Below are 6,000 nucleotides of genomic sequence, written 5' to 3' on the forward strand. Positions count from 1 at the left end.
ACTTCCTAGTCGTGTGAATAAGTCACTTCACAATTCTGGGCCTCAGTGTCTTCATGTATATTAAATAATCAATGGAAACTATTTAGAAATTTCTAGTGTTCAGGTTCCCCCTTCACCCACCCCCCCCAGGGTCTTACTACATAGCTCACTCACTCTGTAGAGCAGGCTGGCCTCAAACACACAGAGATCTGTCTGCTTCTGCTTCCCCAGTGCTTGAATCAGAGCTATGCACCACCAAGACCTGCTCCAGCTAGTGCTGTTAAGCACTGAGCTCTCTCCAGAGCCTTTACAAATATTTTAAAAATTACACGGGGAGTGTGGTTGCACACACCTTTAATCCCAGCACTCAGGAGGCAGAGACAGGCAGATTTCTTCAGGCCAGCCTGGTCTGCAGAGGGAGTTCCAGGATAACCAGGGCTACACAGAGAAACCCTGTCTCAAACATACATACATTTGCTATTCACATGTGTGTTTGATGTGCATCTGTGATATCCATGTTCAGAGGTGAGAGGACAATTTGTGGCAGCTGCCATTGGTGGTCCTTGGGATTGAACTCAGGTAGTGTGACTTGGAGGCAAGCCTCACCCACTGATGCATCTTGCAGGCACAATATTCTGTTTTTACTGTGCATTAAATTAAGCCCAGTGGGGTTAAATTGTCCTGGGAACAGGAGGTGAGCAGACCTAAAGAAGGGAAGGACCACACTATATACAGAGAATCTCCCCACCACTGTCTGACTAGGGGCGTGGCTCAGTGATAGAGCCCCTGCCTAGAATCCCCCAGTGAGGGGCTGGGGGCATGGCTCAGTGGTAGAGCCCCTGCCTAGAATCCCCCAGTGCGGTGCTGGGGGAGGGTTGTGGATGAGGTAGAGCTTAGTAGACCATTTATCTGGAGTGAGGCAGGCCAGGGATTCCCTATGGGGACAGAGGTGGAAAGTCTTTCTAAAACCCTCTCTCTCTCTCTCTCTCTCTCTCTCTCTCTCTCTCTCTCTCTCTCTCTCTTTCTTCTTCTTCTTCTTCTTCTTCTTCTTCTTCTTCTTCTTCTTCTTCTTCTTCTTCTTCTCCTCCCTCCCTCCCTCCCTCCCTCCCTCCCTCCCTCCCTCCCTCCCTCCCTCCCTCCCTCTCTCCCTTCCCCAAGCCCCCTGGCTCCATAAACCTAGTATTTCCCGATTGTATCCACTGTTTCTCTCTGCAGTGGACCTGGTGACTCTCCTCTGGGTCCCAGTTTTTTCAAACGTTGGCCAGGCAAGGGACTTCCTGAGCGTGCAGTAGGATGAACAATGCTCTCTCCTCTTTCTCTTGGGCCACGCCTTCTTCCCTCTCTCTTTCTTCATATTACTTCCTTCTCTGCTCTCCTGTGTTTATCCATCTCTTCCAATCTTCTGCATCAAGTTTGTTAAGTTTCTGAGAAAGCTTTACTCTGCAACATAGGCTGGCCTCAAAATCAGGACAGAGCTGGGTATGGTGGCCCACGTTTTTAATCCTAGAACTCAACTCGGAAAGCAGCGATGAGTTCAAGGCCAGCCTTGTCTACATAGCAAGTTACAGGACAGCCAAAGCTAGAGAACTGTCTCCAAAAAACAAAACAAAACAAAAAAGAAAAAAAAACAAGAACAACAACAAAAATAGACAAGCAACAATAACAAACGTTTTTATGCCCATCCAGCCTTAGCCTCCCGGTAGCTTTATAGGCATCAGTCAGCCACACCTGGATTCTCAGTCTTTACAGTCAAGTGAACCTGAGTGTTTCTGTTTCATCGTTAGACATGCCATGGTCCTCCCTTCTTTCATGTGTCTCTTTGTAGCCATCTGGCTTCCTTCTTCCTGCCCCACTCAAGTTTCGAATAGTTACATCTCTGAGTGGCTTTCTGGGCCTCTTTCATGATGAAGACCACCAGGGATGCTGAGGGCTCCAGTAATGGCAGTGGAGGTGGCGGTGGCAGAGTTTGTGTGTGTGTGTGTGTGTGTGTGTGTGTGTGTGTGTGTGTATAACCAGCTGTGAGATGGTTCTCACCTTCTGCTGTGTGGCTCCTCAGGACTCAGCTTGGAGACAAGCTCCTTTCCTGCTGAGCCACTCCAAGGTTCCAACCTTGTGTCTTATTGACTTGAAGCTTGGGAGACAAGGACCCCAATGGGACCCCTGGCTTGTTCCCCAAACAGAGAGAGACCAGGACTTAGAAAGTGTAGCCTTCATGTAACTTTTTCTTTTGTGAAACAGTTCAGGGTCAAAGGAAAGGAGGCTGTGTAAAGGCTTTAACAGTGTGGGCCCTAAAGAAACAAGAGGCTGTCTGTGCTGCCTAGTGGCATATCAAACACATGCTGGCAACCAGGCTCCCCAGTTGTCACACATACCTGGGGCTCCTCTCAGTTCTTCTCACCCTGCCCCTACCCTAAAGGTCTCCAGCTCACAGTCTTCTCCCTTTGTCCACACTCTTAGTCCTCTTTGCTAGCTAACACCCCCAACTCCCCACCCTGGGTCCATTCTGCTGGCTGTATTCAGTCACCACTTTCTCTCCCTGTTATGAACCCTTCAGATGCCTCTGGCTGTTCTCTCTCTCTCATATCTACAATAAAAATCATCCCCTCAGTCATACCTCAGAGCAGTCCGTGTACTTAGTTTATATGAACAGGTCTTGTTGTGAGTCACCCCGGCAAGGTTTGCACAGCGAGAGCTCTAGGGTTCAGAGAAAGGTGGACTGTGGCTGCTGAACTCAGAACCTCAGCACCTAGATTAAGCCCCGTGGCTGCTTCTCTATGACAACGTGCAGTGTGACTTGGTCCACAGGCATGGAGGGTTTAGGTTTCTCATCCTTATGCTGGGGCTGTGAACCAGGGCCTTTTGCATGTTACACAAGGGCTTTATGGTTAAGCCACACCCTTTACTCTTAGCCTGGGAGTATCCCCACTATTGATAGGATTCCAGGAGTGAAATGTTTGATAGTCTGTGTGCTAAGATAACTTAGTTCACCAGATCTGACTTCCTTTGTTTTTGAGACAGTTTGGTGGGTAGGAGTGCTGGCTAGTTTTATGCCAACTTGACACAATCTAGAGTCATCAAAGAGGAGGGAAATGCCTCCAGAAGATCAAGCTGTAGGCAAGCCTGAAGGACATTTTTTTTTTCAATTTTGTGTGCTTTGCTGTTTGCCTCCATGTATATCTGCGTGAGAGCATCGGCACCTCTGGAACTGGAGTTAGAGACAGTTACACGAGGGTACTGGGAATTGAACCTGGTTCCTCTGGAAGAACAGCTACTGCTCCTCAAACCACTGAGCCATCTCTCCAGCCCTCAGGGCATTTTCTTAATTAATGATTGATGTGGAAAAGCCCAGACCACTGTGAGTGGCGCCACCCCTGGGCAGGTGGTCCTGGATTCTATAAGAAAGCAGGCCGAGCAAGCCATGGGGAGCAGCCAGTAAGCAGCATTCTTCCATGGCCTCTGCGTCAGTTCCTGCCTCCAGTTCCTGCACTATGTGAGTTCCTGCCCTGACTTCCTTTGATGATGAAGAGTTATGGAAGTGTAAAGCAAATAAACCCTTTCCTTCCCAAGTTGCTTTGGCTCTGGTGTTTTACTGCAGCTACAGTAACCTCAACTAGGACAGTAGACCTAACTAGCCTGACGATGTACTCCAGGCTTGCCCCAACTTGTAGCCAAACTCTTGCCTGAGCCTCCTGAGTGCTGCGATCATAAGCATACATCCCAACACCCCTGCATCCCAACACCCCTGCATCCAACACCCATGCATCCCAACACCCCTGCATCCAACACCCATGCATCCCAACACCCATGCATCACAACACCCCTGCATCCCAACACCCCTGCATCCAACACCCATGCATCCCAACACCCATGCATCCCAACACCCATGCATCCAACACCCATGCATCCCAACACCCATGCATCCCAACACCCATGCATCCCAACACCCCTGCATCCCAACATCCCTGCATCCCAACATCCCTGCATCCCAACATCCCTGCATCAAACACCCATGCATCCCAACACCCATGCATCCCAACACCCCTGCATCCAACACCCATGCATCCCAACACCCCTGCATCCCAACACCCCTGCATCCCAACACCCCTGCATCCAACACCCCTGCATCCCAACACCCCTGCATCCCAACACCTAGCTAGAGTCTTTAACCCTCAAATATGACAAATGCATATGAACTTGCAACATATAACAAATCATGTGCATGTGTGTAAACAGATTCTGTGAAAGGGTTTGTCCTGGGGAAAGAAACAAAACAAAAAAACCCAAACAAACAAACAAATTAAAGACAAATCATTAAGCCAGGTATGGTGCTATACACCTTTAATGTCAACATTTGGAAAGTGAAGATATGTGTGTGTGTTGTATATGTATGTGGTGTGTATGTGTGGTGTGTGTAGATGTGTTATGTGTGTGTGTGTGGTGTGTATATATGGGGTGTGTACGTATGTATGATGTGTGTGGTATGTGTGTATATATGGGGTGTGTACATATGTATGATATGTGTGTATGTGTGGGGGTTGTGTATGTGTGTGTGTGTATATGTGGGGTGTGCACATGTGTGCATGTGTGTGGTGTGGATGTGTGATGTGGATGTGTGGTGTGTGTATATGTGGTGTATGTATGTGGTGTGTGTATATATATGGGGTGTGTGTGCATGTATGGTATGTGTGTATGTGTGAGGGTTGTGTATGTGTGTGTATATGTGGGGTGTGCACATGTGTGTGTGTGTGGTGTAGGTGTGTAGTGTATATATGTGGTATGTGTGTGTGCATGTGTGTAGTGCATGTGTATGTGTGTGTGTGGTGTGTGTATATATGTGGTGTGTGTGCATGTATGGTGTGTGTGGGTTCTGTGTGTATGTATGTGTGAGAAGTGTGTGAGGTGCATGCGTATGTGGTGTGTGTGTGGGGTGTGTATATATGCCTGCGCTCACACACGAGCAGTTCCAGGTCATTGTAAGGTACATAGAAGTTTGAATCCAACCTGGGCTACAAAGATCCCATCTAAAAACAACAGTAACGGGGGTGGGGGGGGGAGATAGGGAGCAAACAACAAAAGGAGGAGAAAGAAGGAAAAAACAAAAACAAAAGAAATATTACTATTTCTGACAAAGGTGCTTAAATAACCCTTGTGAGGGGCTAGCAGAAGGCTCCGTTGCTAAGCAACCATTGCGGGCAAGTTCCGTTCCTGGAATCCATGTAAAAGTGTAGGTGGAAACTGACTCTACAAAGTTAAACTGCACATATATGTCCCTTCAAACCACACACACACACACACACACACGCACGCACGCACGCACGCACGCGAACTGGAGAGCATGTGCTGCTTTTTGTGGAGGACCCAAATTCTGTTCCCAGCACCGACGCTGGGCAGTACACAACCTCCTGTAATCCAGGTCCAGGGGATCTAATGCCTTCAACCTGCACTGTCACATGCTCTTGTCTGCACACACCCGAAACAGACATAATTAAAAATAATACAAATAAAAATCTTAAGTATTTATTGTTGTTGTCGTCCTTGGAAGACTTAGGCAGGATAGCCACGATTTTCTGGCCAGCCTGGGCTATTATGATAAGATCCAGTCTCAGCCGGGCATGGTGTGTGCACGTGCCTTTAATCTCAGCACTACAGAGGCAGAAGTAGGCAGATCTCTGAGTTCGAGGCCACCCTGGTCTACACGATGATATCCAGGATAGCTTTGTGGTGAGAACTTGTGTCAGATATTTGTCCAACAGTTCCTCAAAATACTGGTGATCTTGAATTTCATTTTTTTTTTTTTTAACTTTCGCAGTATGACTAGCTGAATACGTGTTTTCCTGGAAAACGTCTCGTGGCTCTAAGTGTTTGGGGGACGTTCTTCTCTCTCTGTTTCTACAACAGTATCTCCGAATGCCTTGAGTCTCTGGTCTCTTTCCTGTCGGTTTCAGGGTCTCCTTGCAACCCTTGCTTGCGGTCTTCCTGGGTCGTGTGGCCTGCGGTTCCTTTAAGGCAGGCCCCGCCTCG

The sequence above is a fragment of the Arvicanthis niloticus genome, chromosome 1, assembly GCF_011762505.2.
Source record: "Arvicanthis niloticus isolate mArvNil1 chromosome 1, mArvNil1.pat.X, whole genome shotgun sequence".
NCBI lineage: Eukaryota > Metazoa > Chordata > Mammalia > Rodentia > Muridae > Arvicanthis > Arvicanthis niloticus.